This window comes from Lissotriton helveticus, chromosome 7 (assembly GCF_964261635.1).
Source record: "Lissotriton helveticus chromosome 7, aLisHel1.1, whole genome shotgun sequence".
Classification (NCBI taxonomy): Eukaryota; Metazoa; Chordata; class Amphibia; order Caudata; family Salamandridae; genus Lissotriton; species Lissotriton helveticus.
Window position 1 is genome coordinate 953,256,476 of NC_136068.1, and position 19,390 is coordinate 953,275,865.

Below are 19,390 nucleotides of genomic sequence, written 5' to 3' on the forward strand. Positions count from 1 at the left end.
TTAAAATGCAGACAATTGTTATTCGTGTTGAGAAGACCATGAACTGGCATACCCACCTGATGCACGAGTCCACACTCTGGAACTTGCATAACATATTAGAAAGAAGACAAAGAAATGGACAACATGAACCAAGAAAGCGGAAGGAAGGGAAAAAAATAGAGAGAAGGTGGGTCGAGTGGTGTAGGGTCGCTGGTTGGAGCTGTAGGTTACGGTGGGATCTCTTGCATCTGACTGGCAGGTAGGAGAGATGGAGGCACACGATGGTAAACTGTTCTTAGGTACCATGCCAGGCCATGTTCAACTATGGTGCCTGTACTTGCAAGTGGCAGGCAATTTTGACTTTCATATTTACAGGTCTGGTATCCATGTGGGATATCTGGGCTCTGTTAAGGTCCCTTTGTCATGTTAATAAAATGAGAAAAGTTAAGCTTCTACTTGGCTGTGAAGTAAGGGGTTCAAAAGAGGCTAAGATTGGAGAGTGGGGTTCTCACTTGGGGCAGGCGGTTGAACAAACGATCAGGCCTGCCTGACATATGGCTGTCTATGTCCTGCATCTACAGCAGCTTCAGTATCGTTCACTTTCAGCCAGACCACCCCTTGAATGACTTGTGACCCCATAAGTGATTAGGCGATCATGGTCTTTCCAACCACCCATCTAATATCCCCCTACAGATGTACCAAACGGTCATCATTGACTTTCTTCTTAGACCTAAGTCATGGTCCCAAGCTCATATGAGCTCTCTTGCATCGCTGTCCTTTCTCTCTTTTTCTTGGTGGTGATGGGGGTCGGGAGCTAGTATAGAGCTCCCCGGAGTCCAATGAAGTGAAGATTCTGTCACCATCCCCTTTCCTCAAATGCTGCATATGACTTTAGACAGATCACGCCAAGGAGCTACAATTGATGATCACGTTCTACATCTTCCCAAAAAAGCATTTGGGTTGGTGGAGATTCCCAATCTCCACAAATATCAGATGGATATGTGGTGTAGCTCTTAAGTCATCTGGTTTCTAACTAAGAGGATGGATTTGTAATGTTTTCTCTCTCACAGAACCAAATTTTGTGATCCTGTGGTATGTTTGCTTTGCCACCCTGTACCCCCCTTCTCTACAGTCAATACTACTGTGTAACAACCTCCTATCCAGTATCAAACTAAGCTAAAACAAGACCGAAGTCCTTATTTTGGGCTCCACCCCTTCTGACTGGGACGACTCCTGGTGGCCCGCAGTGCTCAGCACTCTATCTCTCTCTGTGGCTTTGGGTGGCATGTGGCAGATCTTAATCCTGGACCTTGTTATCACGAGTTGTTCTTTTCTAGTACTTTGCGTGGGCCTCCTGGCCTGACCTGCCTTTTGTGTGTTTTCACTGTTGCGGTTTGTGGCTTGATTGCATTCGTTGCTGCACATTGGTGGCATGTGCTCCTGTCATACATTTGCGGGGGCATGGCACTCATTTACCTGATTTGTCTTTATATGGTTTTTACTTTTTTGCCATGCGTGACCGACCTGCCCTGGCACACAGCCAGTGGATTGCTATGTATCGGAGTAAGGAGTCAGTGTGCAGGTTGACACCAGACTTAATGAAACCTAGTTAAGGCAATCAATAAAGGTAAACATCAAGTTAGATTTAGTCGTTCGAAAATGTTAGGATTAACGCATACATAGAACAATTGAACATTTCACTGCATAGCAAGAAAAAAACCTAAAGTCCGTGGTTCAACGGTGCTATGTTCACCATCAGTTTACACAAAGGCGGGAGCTAGCATCTATTGAAACGAGTTGGCAAAGTTAATCCAAGGGGAGACTTTGAGAAGCTTCTGAAGAACCAGGGTATGTAGTCAGCCCTTGTGTAGTCATGAGGTTTGCTTTTTTTTAAAAAAATTTACAATAATTTACAATCGGTACATTGGAGGTTTGCTTTTGTGCCTAGAATGGACAAGTTTTACTTTGACTTTGCACTGATGAATACAACGTTATATGAAATATAGCACAGTAGGTATAATAGTAGGATAGGACACTGCAAACTCCTCTGGAAATTCTATTGAAATGCTGAAAATGAATAAGCATTTCCCAAACATTTTGGGTCAATTTTACACTGTCAATGTAAAGCGTTGCTCATCAGGGTCCTGATGTTTGCCATCAGCTCTTCTGCTCCTTAAGGGGGACTCAGAGATTCAGTCACCTTTAAGTCATGCGTGGGAAAAGGAGAATGAAAAAAGGGCGTATCTCTATCTTTAGCTTTCAGCCGGACGTTGCTAACATTTATGGTGCCCTGTTTGGGCTCAGGAAACTGTGGCAGCATATAGTCTCTCCTGGAATCTACCAGCCCTGGTTGGTATTTTCCAACTTCCCAGGAGTCCTTGGGCTGTTGACCACCTCATGTTTAGGGGCCATGTAAAGGTTACATTTGTCTGGCTATCAATGTTAAGGTGTTTTTCCTGCCTTGGGGTCCCCTATGACTGTCAGTCCGGAAGCTGCCGGGGGACCAGGACCTGGCACAGTTTACTAATGCTGGAACCAGTGGAAGGACCTTTGGGAATCACCATATCCTGGCAGTGTTCAGGGTTTAGAGGAGTGTAGAAGTGTGATGTGCCCACAGTAGACAGGTGGATATTCATGGGCTCAAGCTCATCTTCATCCTGGTAAGACCAAGGGTGCAATTGACTGGGACCAGGCATGTTTAATTTATTGAAAGGAGGGTGTAGGCCCGTGTTCCTCTGGGCATGGAGGAAGCAGGCGAGCCTCTTCTTGGGCTGTTCACCTGCACAAGTCCTCTTTCGATGGTCTTCCCTCTGGGGCCTTGTGGTTTCCTGCTCCAGTTCTGGTTGACCCATTATCTCAGGTGTTCTGACAAGCTGAGCCTTCACTTTAGCTGGAGTCCTCAGAAGTGGTCTTTACATTCTAATGTAACTATCAGCTTGTTAGTTCTTGAAATAGACCTTTATTCACCTTGGTCCCCGATGAGTCGCATGGACGCCATGCGGGTTCATGACAGTGCTTGTACTGTCCGTGTAGATATCCAGGGTCATTCCAAGTGTGGTCTGAAAAAGGACCAGTTTGTAAATGGTTTGGGCCGCTGGAAACTGGTCAGGTTTGAATTAGAAATTAACCATTTCATGATTTTCAAGAGTCTTGGCGAACGTTTTAAAGAGTTCTTTTACAGGAGGAACTGGATAGACTAGTTTGGCATGAAGTCATCTATTCTCAACTAATCAAGACATGAGGTAAAATGCTTTTAAGGGTGTGGAAGCTGCCGTAGAGGTTTCAAGCGTTCATTCTTATACAATAACTATGGAAGCAGTCTTGTTATTTTACTGTGTTCTTGTATGTCAGACATTTTGCCAATAGTATGGCGTTGCAGAGCCTTTCGGTATATCTGGTGGGACTTTCCAAATGTGTCCATGATAGAACAGCATCTGATTGGATTGGCCTGTCTACTGCTTCCTCCTTATATTCCTTTGGCTTGGCTCAGCCTTTGGTTTTTTATGTCCTATCATCCTTTTATTTCAATTTTTGGCGATTCTTGCTGTTGGTTCCTATTTTTCCTTGGGTCCGGGTAATTCCATATATGTTGGGCATGAATTGTTTTCACCAAGGTTTAGCCGATAGTTATGGTTTATGCCAGGCCTCCTCTTCTTGGGCTTTACCAATTGCTGCCATGTTAACTTGGCCACCCTTGGCTTACTCTGCTGCCTATTGTTGCCATTGGTGACTTTCATGCGTGGCTCTAGTTTTGCCTACTCTTGCTGTGTTTTAGGCTGTCTTGACTCAACCCATTGTTGTGATGGGTGCCCAACTTGCTTTTACTGTGACATGGAATATTGTAGATGCATTTTTGTCATTATTTGTGGGTACAGACACACAAGCATGCTTCTTTGTCCTTTCTGACTGTACTTAAGGTCGGGACAATGTTGCTTTGTGTGTCTCGTCTCCTGACTGTAAGATTGGTCTTTAGAAAAAAAAATGTATACTGTGTGTCTCATTCTGGTCTTTCAGTAAGTAGCGGCCTATTCATTTTACGTTCCTTGGGATTATCCAGCTGTTGCTGTGCTCTTAGTGAGTGGCTTGCCTTCAGCCAGTTGTTGCCATTTTACCCTAGAAGCCTGCTTTGGCATAGTTCAGCCCATTGTTGGTGTGTGCACCTCGCCTCCCTTCTTTTTGGGTTGTCTAATTGTTGCTATAGTTTACTGTTGTCTTGACTTGGTTTCAGCCCATTGTGGTAAACTCTACCTGGCCTGCTCCTACCGGGGCATGGAATGAGTAATGTGCGAGTCAGTGTTGTGGGCTTCCTGAGTCTGCTTTGGTTCTTTAATTCTGGCCATTGTGAATGTGTTTCAAGCCTCTCTGTCCCGGACTAACCTCGCAGTGTGTACCTTGGGTCATCTCGTAGCTGTTTGTTTTGCACGAGTTCTGTGAGATGGTTTCGTGCCCAGTGTGCCCTGGCATGGGTTAGACCATTGTTGCTTTGTTTGCCTGACCTGCCTTGTTTTCCTTTTGCTGCTTGTTTCTGGGTGCACCTGGTTTCCCTGTGCAAAGGTTGGGCCCATTGTTCTGTGTGTGCTTGACCTGCTTTCACTGTGACGCGCCTTTTATGTCTGTTTCTGTGTGCGTGCACGTGCGCCTTGCCTGTATCCATGGGGGTGGAGGAAGGGAAACCAGTGACTCCAGAGTCAAGGTTTGCTAGTGATCCCGGTGCCGCGGGAGGCTGCTTTGTACTACGGAAGAAACAAGGAGAACAATGAGGTTTCGTCTTAACGTGACCTTTCAGCCCGGCCCGCCGCAGGGAACAGGACAACACTGCTGTTGCCTCCTTCCGGATAAACAAAGGCTCTCGCCACTACCCAGCGGCATGTCCCACCCGGCCACAGCCGTAAACCGAGGCAGGTGAAAAGCATTGTAAGCAAATTGATACCCTCACCTCGGGATTTCTGAAGGTGTTCCACAAATGTCAGTTCATTTTGTCTGATTGCCTTTGTTATTTAAATGCCGTGTGCCAAGTTCCCCTCCATCCTCCTGGCACCAAACAAGCTTGACTTGCACTCCTGAACAAGACAAGTCTCAAAGCAACAGCGTTTCCTCCTCAGTAGCCGCTACTCTGGAAATGACAAAGACCGGTGGATCATGCGTCAATATAGTTGTGTGCCAATGCCTGGCCCAGGCCAAAGTGTACGTGCACAGAACCATTGGCACGGCATGGGTACCATCCGCCCCAATGTGAGGAAGTGAAATTGGCACCGCCTCCAACGGTGTGGGCCCATGCGCACCAAGTGTCTTACGTCTGTGGGGCATGTGCCACTATTTATTGTAGTGGCAATAGCTGTGCACCTACTAGAATCAGAAGCCCTGCATAGGCCTCAAAAGATGAAGGGGCAGGCGCAGCCCGTGAACACTGGCATGGGGCCTGACTGGTGAATCCCAATAACGAAAAATCAAAGGTGATGATGGACGGAGCGTTGACAATACAAACACCCCCAGTCAACTGATCTGGGTTTAATCCATCACCGTTCTTTAGCTCACTCCGCCACCCCAGTTCAGACATGGCCATATGCAAATCAGTCTGACCCTGTGCCTCATGGGAACAGTCCAGCCCGAACTGCCAAGCCATGTCTTCCCTGGACCAGAATCAAGCTTCCCAGGACCGGTTTCTGGCATTACAGCCGTCTTCAGCCGGGCTTGCTTGACTCCAGTGGCAAAGTGAGCAAGGGACTCACGTCTGAGCATACCCTGCCAACTTAGGGCGAACTAAGAAAAACCAACCGGTCCCAGGATGCTTGATTCCGGTTCAGGGAAGGCATGGCTTGGCAGTTCAGGCTGGACTGTTCCCATGAGGCACAGGGTCAGACTGATTTGCATATGGCCATGTCTGAACTGGGGTGGTGGAGTGAGCTAAAGAACGGTGATGGATTAAACCCAGATCAGTTGACTGGGCGTGAGTGTATTGTCAACGCTCCGTCCATCACCTCCTTTGGTTTTTCTGTGTTCGCCCTAAGTTGGCAGGGTATGCTCAGACGTGAGTCCCTTGCTCACTTTGCCACTGGAGTCAAGCAAGCCCAGCTGAAGACGGCTGTAATGCCAGAAACCGGTCCTGGGAAGCTTGATTCCGGTCCAGGGAAGACATGGCTTGGCAGTTCAGGCTGGACTGTTCCCATGAGGCACAGGGTCAGACTGATTTGCATATGGCCATGTCTGAACTGGGGTGGCGGAGTGAGCTAAAGAACGGTGATGGATTAAACCCAGATCAGTTGACTGGGGGTGAGTGTTTGTATTGTCAACGCTCCGTCCATCACCACCTTTGGTTTTTCTTTGAATCCCAATAACGCCCAGTGTTTTAGGTGCATGGCGCCTAAAGGAAAATTTGTCCGTTAAATCATTTATATATTTAATGTATGCAAAAGAAATGTTTAAATTAAAACAGAAGTGAGGTTTCTTCTAAAAATGCGCCTCGCTTTTGAACTGCTCCTGAAGGTACACTTTTTTGCTGTTGTGCAGGTGGGACCAGTTATGTCCCCTATACCAGCAATGGGTCCATCTGTTGGAAGTTCCCCATAGATTCCGAGACCACTGGAAAGCAGAGATCCGAGTCACAGAGCTGGTCCCCACAGGGAGGACTTTTGATGAGGACATCTTCAATGCTTTCGGGGCGCAGAGAGTGCCTGTTTTGTTGAGGGTGACATTTCACTTGAAGGACTCCAGGAATTCCTGCCAATTAGAGTATATTTCACCAAGATACACTTGAACATCCGGCACCATTGCTTGGTAGCCACAGAGAGAAGGCATCCCACCTTGAAGCATACCCCAATAGAACCTACAAAACTTCCACAGGAGAGAGCGCTCCATGTAGGCAGTCCTCACATTCTGATTGCCTTCTTAGGGCAGATGGGGAAGTAGTCAGTGCCTTCGATGTGGCGCCTTGATTATGGACCCTGGCCTCTGAGGCATGGAGCATGGGTGGGTGGTGGTATGCACAGCATAGCCTAGCACAAGCCATCACAGGATGCGCCCTAAGATTTGGCCCAGGCCTTCATCTCAATTGCTGCCCCATGATTGAGTCCTAGGTCTGCCAACCAAGCCATGGGAGGCAGCTTCGCAATGCAAAGTTATTGATCCCAATCTCGAGGTCCAACTCTTTAATTTGGCAATAGCGCTGTATGGGTGTGCAAGGAATGACTGACAAGGATGGAATGCAGGCCCCCGCACTGCAAGGTGGCCCCTCAACCCTTTAAGGGAACCCCATTAAGCCAAAGGCCAAAGAATATCTGTGAGATACCGGAGACTCAGTGGCCCCTCTTCACTTTCTGCAGGGGGGCATAGTTTCACATTACTACACTGGTTTACGGCACACCCTAGGTAAGTAGCCTAAATGGCAGGGCATTGAATAATTTGTTGTGTGCGCCCAGTGGGTGTTTTGTTTTTGTTATGCTGTTAAAGTAACCTAAACAAACCAACTTGTTTCATTTGTGAAGCAAAGGAATTTCTGTATTAAATCCTTTAGATGACTTGCGTATGATGACGCCATTGGGCGTCTGTAAAAGAATATTTGACCAGACCCTTGTATTTGACAGAGGCAGACTGGCCCAAATGGAAAGTGGGTCTTTCCCAACAAGCAGGTGCCTGTAAAGTTCAAGCAGGGCTGGGGTAGAGCCAGACCTAGGAGAGGATTGGTTCTGGGCCTGATTACACAATCAGGACCAATCACTGAGATGCATTTTAAAATTCCATGGTTCATACCAAAATCATATGCAGAAGTGAGTCAGTCTTTACTGCGCTGAGATCCTAACCAAACGTTGTTGAGCATACGTTAGTTAAATTTTAAAATTGTTAGATGAGAGCACACTAGGAAGTATTAAAATGAATTGTGACTGTAACGAAAAACATTTAGTAAGTGATTTGGGCACCCTTCTGTTTGGAGCGTGTTCTCTTTTACATTTAAAATGAAAAGAAGATATTTAACTTTCTACCGTCATGCTCTAGAGACCCTTTGATTTATTGAAAAGTTTATCTTAGCGGCATGTCTTACTTCACATTTTCTGTATCCCATCCCTTCAAAGTGCTTTGAAGCCATCTTCTTTGCTGTCTTGGGATGCACAAAAGCAATAAATGAAATACTAATCTCGCAGTGTTGCAAATAAAATAAATGTGAAAAGATGAAAACGGGAAGCATACCTTACTACCAATGGAAGTGTGGTGAGAAACACGGGGGGCAGGGGGCCTGGAGGGGGGACGCTCCTGGGCATTTACCCACCCAGGTTTTGGGCCCTTATCCTGCAAACTCCCTCTCTGCTCCCCTGTGGGACACGCCTCTCTGTTTTCTGCGTTGTACATGCAACAATGGTCCCATGCGTACAAGCGATATGTGAAGAATAAATATAGACAGAATCAATCTATATTGCGAGTGAAATGTCCAGCCGGACAGTGGTCTTCAAAGTTTACACAATATACAAGTTATCAAAACAAGGAATACCTTCCACAGTTCAACCAGTGTGGTACACAAGCCTGTGCCCAGCACTAACAGAACGGGTACAAGGGGTGAATATACAGAGCGAAGAAGGGCTTTTTAAGGCAAAAGGACGTTTCTGTCATAAATACAGTTGTACAGAAATGTTTTCTCTGTTTTCTGCACCAAGCCAAACCTGCACGCACCGGTGTCACGGCGAGGCTCTCTTGAAGTGCGGCCTGCTCCGGTTTTGTTTGTAGCTGCACGAGGTACACAGAAGCCTTTTGTTGAGGTGAATACGGCAGCCTGCACGTGTTTTCTTGAGCCTCGTGTATCCGTTCATCCTCCTCGGGGCCAGGCGGCAGCGCCGGTGGTTCGAGCGAGCCGTTGTCTGACTAACAATGGCCGCTGCTGCTGGACGCTTGCATTGTTTCAGAAAGCAGAGGAAGCGGAGGTGGGCAGCGGGGCGGGGGTAGGCCTCATTTCTCCTTCCTGGGTTGTCAAACTGGAATTTTTTTTTTTTACAGGATCTATTTTAATTTTCCACCTCTCCCTAATTTTAGAGCAGTTGCCCAACCACACACAGGAGTAGGAGAAAAAGCCTACTAGCCACCACGTTGCAGCATTTGTGAGCTTGATCAGGTTGGTGTGACCTTACGCGTGCTCCACCCATGCTTAATTTGTAAAATAAATAAATAACCAATAAAATCATAATCACAGGGGCTGGGCCCAAAGTTTTTCTTGGAAACTTGCCTCGTATGCTGCCAAATGGTGTGGTTAGGAATTACCAGGTTTCGATTCCACCTCAGTGCCTCTATCATTCCTCCCTACACTTCATGTGTCTTTATCTAGCTTACACGGGCTCTTTTCCAGCTCTACGTTCTCATTTAGTCTGTTTTGCTATCGTACTCTTTCTGCTACCTGTTTTGCCTTTCTCTATCTGTCATAGAATGACCCTGGTGCTAGGCAAACAATTGATGGATGGAATGCTGAATAAATCATACATTCACCCCCAGTCAAGAGATCTGGGTTAAATCCATCCCTGGAACACTATTTGTGAGGAGATTACCAGCCTCCTTAGTGTTTCTTAAAGGCTGATTGGGCTGGGTCAGCGACTATTCTTTGAACAACTTTTACCATATTAGACCCTTTGCGGTTTTGGTAGCATTCAAGTGTGGTGGACGTGCAGTGAACCCAAGCCTGCTGTGTGTGTGCCTTGTCTCCTATTCAAATGTCAGCAAGGGCAGTGCGTCACCCAGATACCGGCCGGGAATGGCTACTTCTGTGACCTCCTCGTTCACTAGTCCCGCCCTGACCGCACTACGTCAGAGGCGAGCAAACCTTGCCTTGCCTGCCTGTAGGAGTATACACATTGTTTGATTGAAACTGAAGGAGCCGGAAGTATCGGCTAGGTGTGGAGTGTGAGGAAGTGTAAAAGGATACTCGCTTGCTCAGGGCCGGTTTCGTGTTATTCACTGTGAAGCATTCTATTTTTCTTTTGCTTTTATAGTTGACAGATAGTCACCTGCCCTTTTGCCTTCCAGGGTTTTCTTAACACTTTGGGTGTCACAGCTGCAGACAGGTCTGGTTTTACTCGTTCTTGGCTTCTTGGTCTCGGGTATCAAGTGCACGCTGCCGGTGACCATGCACACCTGTTCACACTCTGCAGTTTACGCCTAGCTTTGTGTAGGGTTGCGTAAAACTTGCCTGACAGATAAGCATATGACCGCCCGGACACTGCAGGCTCTGGGGAAAAGGTGTTTTAGATTTTTAGACGGTGTTTGAGAGGAGATGTCCACCGGCTCTCCTCGCACACACACTGTGTGATCTCCAGCATCAAAAGTTGCAATGTTGTCGTCGCTGTAGGCTAGTGAATCCGGCAGTGCGTGCTCGCAGACCTCCCTCAAGCAACCGAAATGACGAAGCACTACAGGCACCGAGCGTTCCTGAGAAGCAGGAAGCGCGAGCCACTGTCTCTGAAAAGTGCGCTGATTATGCGGTGGAAAAATAGTTTGGACTCAAAACTGGCACAGCTGCATTCCATCGAGAGCAAAACGGGTACAGCACAGGCTAGGCTGTGCAAGATTATATAACGCATCGCAAGAAAGCAGTAGCAGCGCAGCCTTTGCCTACACCGAACAGGCACAACACAGACCGCAGTAGAGCATTCTACCCTCACACCGTGAACATACAAAATACAGACTAGCCACTTTGCAGGTGTCCCTCACACACATGATGTCCAGGTCTGGCAGAGCAGTGCCAGCTTTCTTCATACGCGGAACAGATTACAAGCCTGGCAGTAGCAGTGCAAGCCCTCCTCATACCCTGAATCAGGGCCGGTCTCGGGCGAGCTGGGCTCTGGGCGCCAATGTTCTGAGGGCAACACAACAAACTCCACATTGTAAATCTTCCCAGGGCACTGTCCCTGCAATCCGATTTAGGGACAGCTCTGCCTAGAACAGATACAGACAAGACAGCAGCAGTGCAAGCTTTACTCCTACCCGGAACTCGTACAGGCCTGTCAGCAGCAGTGCGAGCTTTACTCCTACCCAGAACAGATACTGGCCTGGCAGCAGCAGTGCAAGCTTCACTCCTACCCATAACAGATACTGGCCCGTCAGCAGCAGTGCAATATTTACTCCTACCCGGAAGTCGTACAGGCCTGTCAGCAGCAGTGCGAGCTTTACTCCTACCCAGAACAGATACTGGCCTGGCAGCAGCAGTGCAAGCTTCACTCCTACCCATAACAGATACTGGCCCGTCAGCAGCAGTGCAATCTTTACTCCTACCCGGAACTCGTACAGGCCCGTCAGCAGCAGTGCAAGCTTTACTCATACCCAGAACAGTCACAGGCCTGGCATCAGCAGGGCAAGCTTCACTCATACCCAGAACAGTTACAGACCTGGCAGCAGCAGTGCAAACTTCACTCATACCCAGAACAGATACAGGCCTTTCAGCAGCAGTGCAAGCTTCACTCATACCCAGAACAGTTACAGACCTGGCAGCAGCAGTGCAAACTTCACTCATACCCAGAACAGATACAGGCCTTTCAGCAGCAGTGCAAGCTTCACTCATACCCAGAACAGTTACAGGCCTGGCAGCAGCAGTGCAAGCTTCACTCATATCCAGAACAGTCACAGGCCTGACAGCAGCAGTGCTTCACTCATACCCAGAACAGTCACAGGTCCGTCAGCAGCAGTGCAAGCTTCACTCATACCCAGAACAGTCACAGGCCTGGCAGCAGCAGTGCAAGCTTCACTCATACCCAGAATAGACACAGGCCCATCAGCAGCAGTGCAAGCTTCACTCATACCCAGAACAGTCACAGGCCTTTCAGCAGCAGCGCAAGCTTCACTCATACCCAGAACAGTCACAGGCCTGTCAGCAGCAGTGCAAGCTTCACTCATACCCAGAACAGTCACAGGCCTGTCAGCAGCAGTGTAAGCTTTACTCATACCCAGAACAGTCACAGGCCTGTCAGCAGCAGTGCAAGCTTTACTTATACCCAGAACAGTTACAGGCCGGTCAGCAGCAGTGCAAGCTTCACTCATACCCAGAACAGTCACAGGCCTGGCAGCAGCAGTGCAAGCTTTACTTATACCCAGAACAGTCACAGGCCGGTCAGCAGCAGTGCAAGCTTCACTCATACCCAGAACAGTCACAGGCCTGGCAGCAGCAGTGCTTCACTCATACCCAGAACAGTCACAGGCCCGTCTGCAGCAGTGCAAGCTTCACTCATACCCAGAACAGTCACAGGCCTGGCAGCAGCAGTGCAAGCTTCACTTATACCCAGAACAGTTTCAGGCCTGGCAGCAGCAGTGCAAGCTTAACTCATACCCAGAACAGTCACAGGCCTGGCAGCAGCAGTGCAAGATTCACTCATACCCAGAACAGTCACAGGCCTGTCAGCATCAGTGCAAGCTTCACTTATACCCAGAACAGTTACAGGCCGGTCAGCAGCAGTGCAAGCTTCACTCATACCCAGAACAGTTACAGGCCCGTCAGCAGCAGTGCAAGCTTCACTCATACCAAGAACAGTCACAGGCCTGGCAGCAGCAGTGCAAGCTTCACTCATACCCAGAACAGTTACAGGCCCGTCAGCAGCAGTGCAAGCTTCACTCATACCAAGAACAGTCACAGGCCTGGCAGCAGCAGTGCAAGCTTCACTCACACCCAGAACAGTCACAGGCCTTTCAGCAGCAGCGCAAGCTTCACTTATACCCAGAACAGTCACAGGCCTCGCAGCAGCAGTGCAAGCTTCACTCACACCCAGAACAGTCACAGGCCTGGCAGCAGCAGTGCAAGCTTCACTCATACCCAGAATAGACACAGGCCCATCAGCAGCAGTGCAAGCTTCACTCACACCCAGAACAGTCACAGGCCTGGCAGCAGCAGTGCAAGCTTCACTCATACCCAGAATAGACACAGGCCCATCAGCAGCAGTGCAAGCTTCACTCATACCCAGAACAGTCACAGGCCTGTCAGCATCAGTGCAAGCTTCACTTATACCCAGAACAGTTACAGGCCGGTCAGCAGCAGTGCAAGCTTCACTCATACCCAGAACAGTCACAGGCCTGGCAGCAGCAGTGCAAGCTTTACTTATACCCAGAACAGTCACAGGCCGGTCAGCAGCAGTGCAAGCTTCACTCATACCCAGAACAGTCACAGGCCTGGCAGCAGCAGTGCAAGCTTTACTTATACCCAGAACAGTCACAGGCCGGTCAGCAGCAGTGCAAGCTTCACTCATACCAAGAACAGTCACAGGTCTGGCAGCAGCAGTGCAAGCTTCACTCATACCCAGAACAGTCACAGGCCTGGCAGCAGCAGTGCAAGCTTCACTCACACCCAGAACAGTCACAGGCCTGGCAGCAGCAGTGCAAGCGTCACTCATACCCAGAACAGTCACAGGCCTGGCAGCAGCAGTGCAAGCTTCACTCATACCCAGAACAGATACAGGCCTTTCAGCAGCAGTGCAAGCTTCACTCATACCCAGAACAGTCACAGGCCTGGCAGCAGCAGTGCAAGCTTCACTCACTCATACCCAGAACAGATACAGGCCTTTCAGCAGCAGTGCAAGCTTCACTCATACCCAGAACAGTTACAGGCCCGTCAGCAGCAGTGCAAGCTTCACTCATACCCAGAACAGTCACAGGCCTGGCAGCAGCAGTGCTTCACTCATACCCAGAACAGTTACAGGCCTGGCAGCAGCAGTGCAAGCTTCACTCATACCCAGAACAGATACAGGCCTTTCAGCAGCAGTGCAAGCTTCACTCATACCCAGAACAGTCACAGGCCTGGCAGCAGCAGTGCAAGCTTCACTCATACCCAGGACAGTCACAGGCCTGGCAGCAGCAGTGCAAGCTTCACTCATACCCAGAACAGTCACAGGCCCGTCAGCAGCAGTGCAAGCTTCACTCATACCCAGAACAGTCACAGGTCCGTCAGCAGCAGTGCAAGCTTCACTCATACCCAGAACAGTTACAGGCCAGGCAGCAGCAGTGCAAGCTTCACTCATACCCAGAACAGTCACAGGCCTGGCATCAGCAGTGCAAGCTTCAGTCATACCCAGAACAGTCACAGGCAGCAGCAGTGCAAGCTTCACTCATACCCAGAACAGTCACAGGCCTGGCTTCAGCAGTGAAAGCTTCACTCATACCCAGAACAGTCACAGGCCTGGCAGCAGCAGTGCAAGCTTCACTCATACCCAGAACAGTTTCAGGCCTGGCAGCAGCAGTGCAAGCTTCACTCATACCAAGAACAGTCACAGGCCTGGCAGCAGCAGTGCAAGCTTCACTCATACCCAGAACAGTCACAGGCCTGGCAGCAGCAGTGCAAGCTTCACTCATACCCAGAACAGATACAGGCCTTTCAGCAGCAGTGCAAGCTTCACTCATACCCAGAACAGTTACAGGCCCGTCAGCAGCAGTGCAAGCTTTACTCATGCCCAGAACAGTTACAGGCCTGGCAGCAGCAGTGCACGCTTCACTCACACCCAGAACAGTCACAGGCCTGGCATCAGCAGTGCAAGCTTCACTCATACCCAGAACAGTCACAGGCCTGGCAGCAGCAGTGCTTCACTCATACCCAGAACAGTCACAGGCCTGGCAGCAGCAGTACAAGCTTCACTCATACCCAGAACAGTCACAGGTCCATCAGCAGCAGTGCAAGCTTCACTCATACCCAGAACAGTTACAGGCCAGGCAGCAGCAGTGCAAGCTTCACTCATACCCAGAACAGTCACAGGCCTGGCAGCAGCAGTGCAAGCTTCAGTCATACCCAGAACAGTCACAGGCAGCAGCAGTGCAAGCTTCACTCATACCCAGAACAGTCACAGGCCTGGCAGCAGCAGTGCTTCACTCATACCCAGAACAGTTACAGGCCTTTCAGCAGCAGTGCAAGCTTCACTCATACCCAGAACAGTCACAGGCCTGGCAGCAACAGTGCAAGCTTCACTCATACCCAGAACAGTCACAGGCCTCGCAGCAGCAGTGCAAGCTTCACTCACACCCAGAACAGTCACAGGCCTGTCAGCAGCAGTGCAAGCTTGACTCATACCCAGAACAGTTACAGGCCTTTCAGCAGCAGTGCAAGCTTCACTCATACCCATAACAGTCACAGGCCTGGCAGCAGCAGTGCAAGCTTCACTCATACCCAGAACAGTCACAGGCCGGTCAGCAGCAGTGCAAGCTTCACTCATACCCAGAACAGTTACAGGTCGGTCAGCAGCAGTGGAAGCTTCACTTATACCCAGAACAGTTACAGGCCGGTCAGCAGCAGTGCAAGCTTCACTCATACCCAGAACAGTCACAGGCCTTTCAGCAGCAGTGCAAGCTTCACTCATACCCAGAACAGTTACAGGCCTTTAAGCAGCAGTGCAAGCTTCACTCATACCCAGAACAGTCACAGGTCTTTCAGCAGCAGTGCAAGCTTCACTTATACCCAGAACAGTTACAGGCCGGTAAGCAGCAGTGCAAGCTTCACTCATACCCAGAACAGTCACAGGCCTGGCAGCAGCAGTGCTTCACTCATACCCAGAACAGTCACAGGCCCGTCCGCAGCAGTGCAAGCTTCACTCATACCCAGAACAGTCGCATGCCTGGCAGCAGCAGTGCGAGCTTTACTCATACCCAGAACAGTAAGAGGCCTGGCAGCAGCAGTGCAAGCTTCACTCCTACTAAAAACAGTCACAGGCCTGGCAGCAGCAGTGCAAGCTTCACTCATACCCAGAACAGTCACAGGCCCGTCAGCAGCAGTGCAAGCTTCACTTATACCCAGAACAGATGCAGGCCTTTCAGCAGCAGTACAAGCTTCACTCATACCCAGAACAGTCACAGGCCTGGAAGCAGCAGCGCAAGCTTCACACTTACCCAGAACAGTCACAGGCCTTGCAGCAGCAGTGCAAGCTTTACTCATACCCAGAACAGTCACAGGCCTGGCAGCAACAGTGCAAGCTTCACTCATACCCAGAACAGTCACAGGCCTGGCAGCAGCAGTGCAAGCTTCACTCATACCCAGAACAGTCACAGGCCTGGCAGCAGTAGTGCAAGCTTCACTCATACCCAGAACAGTCACAGGCCTGGCACCAGCAGTGCAATCTTCACTCATACCCAGAACAGTCACAGGCCTGTCAGCAGCAGTGCAAGCTTCCCTCACATCCAGAATAGGGACATGCACAGGAAACCTCATCTTCATTAATACTCCAGCCACAGCATACGCTGCAGCGGTGCAAGCCTCCCTTACATCCAGATTGGATACAGCACTGCAGAGCAAACCTAATCTCCTCTTCCACTCCAAACAACCACAGCATACACTGCAGCCATGCAAGCTTCCCTCACATCCAGAATAGGGACATGCACAGGAAACCTAATCTTCAGTAATACTCCAAGCAGCCACAGCACACGCTCCAGCGGTGCAAGCTTCCCTCACATCCTGATTGGATACTGCAATGCAGAGCAAACCTAATCTTCTCTTCCACTCCAAACAGCATACGCTGCAGCCGTGCAAGCTTTTCTCACACTCAAAACACTCACTACACAAACACAGCAAACATAATCTTCCTGGACACTCCAAACAGCCACAGCATACGCTCCATCACTGCAAGCTTCCATCACATCCAGATCGGTACAGCACTGCACAGCAAACCTAATCTTCTTCACTCTTAACAACCACTGCATATGCTCCAGTAGTGCAAGCTTCTCTCACATCCAGATTAGATACAACACTGCACAGCAAACCTAATCTTATTTTAAGCAAATGCTCCAGCAGTGCATTCTTCCCGCACATCCAGATTCAATACAGCACTGCACAGTAAACCTAATCTTCCCTGGCACACCAAAAAGCAATAGCATCCGCTTCGTCAGTGCAAGCTTCCTCACATCCAGAATATGTATAAACCTCACAGCAAACCTAATCATTCCAGACACCTCAGTCCAGCATTTGCTCTAGCAGTGCAAGTTTCCTTCGCATCGAGAGTACATAAAACACAAGTATAGCAAAACGTAATCTTCCTGACACACCAAAAAGCCACAGCATTCGCTCTAGTAGTGCAAGCTTCCTTTGCATCCATAGTGCATAAAACACAAGTATAGCAAAACCTAATCTTCCCGACACATCAAACAGCCACAGCATTCACTCTAGCGGTGCAAGCTTGCGGTGCAAGCTTCCTATGCATCCAGACTACATAAAACACAAGTATAGCAAACTCTAATCTTCCCGACACACCAAACAGCCGCAGCATTCACCTAGCAGTGCAAGCTTCCTTTGCATCCATAGTACATAAAACACAAGCATAGCAAACTCTAATCTTCCCGACACACCAAATAGCTGCAGCATTCACTCTAGCAGTGCAAGCTTCCTTTGCATCCAGAGTACATAAAACACAAGTATAGCAAAACCTAATCTTCCCGACACACCAAACAGCCACAGCATTCACTCTAGCAGTGCAAGCTTCCTTTGCATCCAGAGTACATAAAACACAAGTATAGCAAAACCTAATCTTCCCGACACACCAAACAGCCACAGCATTCACTCTAGCGGTGCAAGCTTCCTATGCATCCAGAGTACATAAAACACAAATATAGCAAACTCCAATCTTCCCAACACACCAAACAGCCACAGCATTTACTCTAGCAGTGCAAGCTTCCCTCACATTCAGAATATTTACTGCACAGCAACCTAATCTTCCCTAACACTCTACACAGCCATAGCACATGCTCCAGTGGTGCAAGCATCACACACACCAGAATAGGTGCAGCACAGAAAACCTAATCCCTGACACTCCAAACCGCTGCAGCATATGCACCAGCAGTGCAAGCTTCCCCCTCACACAGAACATGGCAAGCACAGGAGAGAAGCTTCTGCAGCACTCCATAGAGGTAGAACACAGACAGCATCAGTACAAGGTTCACTCACACAGGCCAGGTACAGATCAGGTGTCAGCCAGAGCTAAGCCTACAGCAAATCGTTGCACCTGTTACTTCGATCAGCACTGTCTCTCATGCAAGCCTACAGAGAGGAGGCCAACACACCCACCATTGACTTCCAATGAATTATCTCCTCCTCTACTGCTTCCGAAAGGCAAAGCGCGGAATCCGCTGACGAGCCTCAGGCGCATGCGTCTACCCAGCTTCTGCTCGCTCTCGTCTCACCACTGGGACCGGCCCATCCATCTGCCCCCTTTCTCCTGCTCACCCCTTCCTCCATGATGGATGCGGCGCTCCAGCAAGAAGTGCAAACTTTCCTTTTCTCCGTGCAGGTACAAAAGGGGGGAAAACGCTACGACAAAAGGATCCCAGGAGGGCGAAATTGCTACCGAAGCAAGATTTTGGTGCGCGCGTGGAAAAGAAAGAGAAATGCCATTTGCATATCTTGCATTTCTGCGCGGCGCGCGCGGGTGCTGCGTTGTATGACGGGCCCGCAGGTGGAGCGGCTGCCAGGCAGTTAGGCTGTCAAAGGCGCTCTGCTCCAATAGACTGCCGGGCTTATCATAAGGGAAACAGAAGAGCGCCGGAGACGGGGAGCGGCTGCTTAAGGATGCAAGAGACCGTCTTTCGGCGAGCGACGAGCAGGCTTCGGAAACTTGGCTTTTGTGCCGTCGGTGTTTAATATTCTGCTAAAGTGTTTAGCTGGGAGGGAAAGGCAACACATTTCTCGCTTTTTGAAATGTGTGCTTCTGCGGCGAGCCTGAATGAAGCTTGGCCAGAGCTTTGCTATCAAAACATTTTTTTTCCTTCCCTTCCCTGGATGTTGAATCCGTACCATTGATTTGGGCGAGCGCTTCGAGCGTGCCAATGCGGGCCTTGGCGCTATGGGGTTGTGCCTAGAGGGGAGCATAGGAAGAGCGTCTCTAGCCTCTCCGATGCTGGTTGAGAAGCTTCAGCCTAGAAAAGGACCAGACCCCCCAAAATCTCCGGGTTCTAGGTGTGGACTAGTGGATAATCTGTTTGGCAACTCTTAGAATTCTGCAGATCGCTTCCTGCCACGGATTCTCGGTATTACCTGAGCTTGAGCAATAATGCTTTTACTCTCTGCACCTCATTTAGCAAGGGGTTGATGGGACCCCTGGAACTAACTGGTTCTCTTCTGCATCTTAAAGCAAATTCTTGTACAAAAGCAGGGAATTCGGTTTCACTCGTGGACCACTTGCTGAATTACTTCCTTTTCTAAACCGACCTAAACATTCCCCTGCCTACTCTCCTTCTCTCCCTTGTACTTTGAATGCATGTGCCTTTTCCTGGACACTGTGTCTCCCCTCCGATCAGTAAGGCGATTCATGAGGTAAATAAGCCATAGACATTTCTGTCAATCTGTGTGAGAAGATACTGGTGGTAGAACACACATCCATGCTTTAATCATGCTTGGAAGAGGCCAAATTTGAACTACTCCAACAGGAAAGAAGAATGAATGAGGGTGGAAAAATCTCCTTTCCTGCCACCTTTGTGAAAGCATGCCTAATTCTGT

General features: G+C 49.3%; 1 protein-coding gene across 3 annotated transcripts in view; it reads left to right on the forward strand.

Annotated features, from left to right (window-relative positions):
• PCDH1 (protocadherin 1) overlaps positions 1-19,390 on the forward strand; it is a 285,738-nt gene that overhangs the window by 128,927 nt on the left and 137,421 nt on the right. The gene's annotated exons all lie outside the window — the stretch shown is intronic.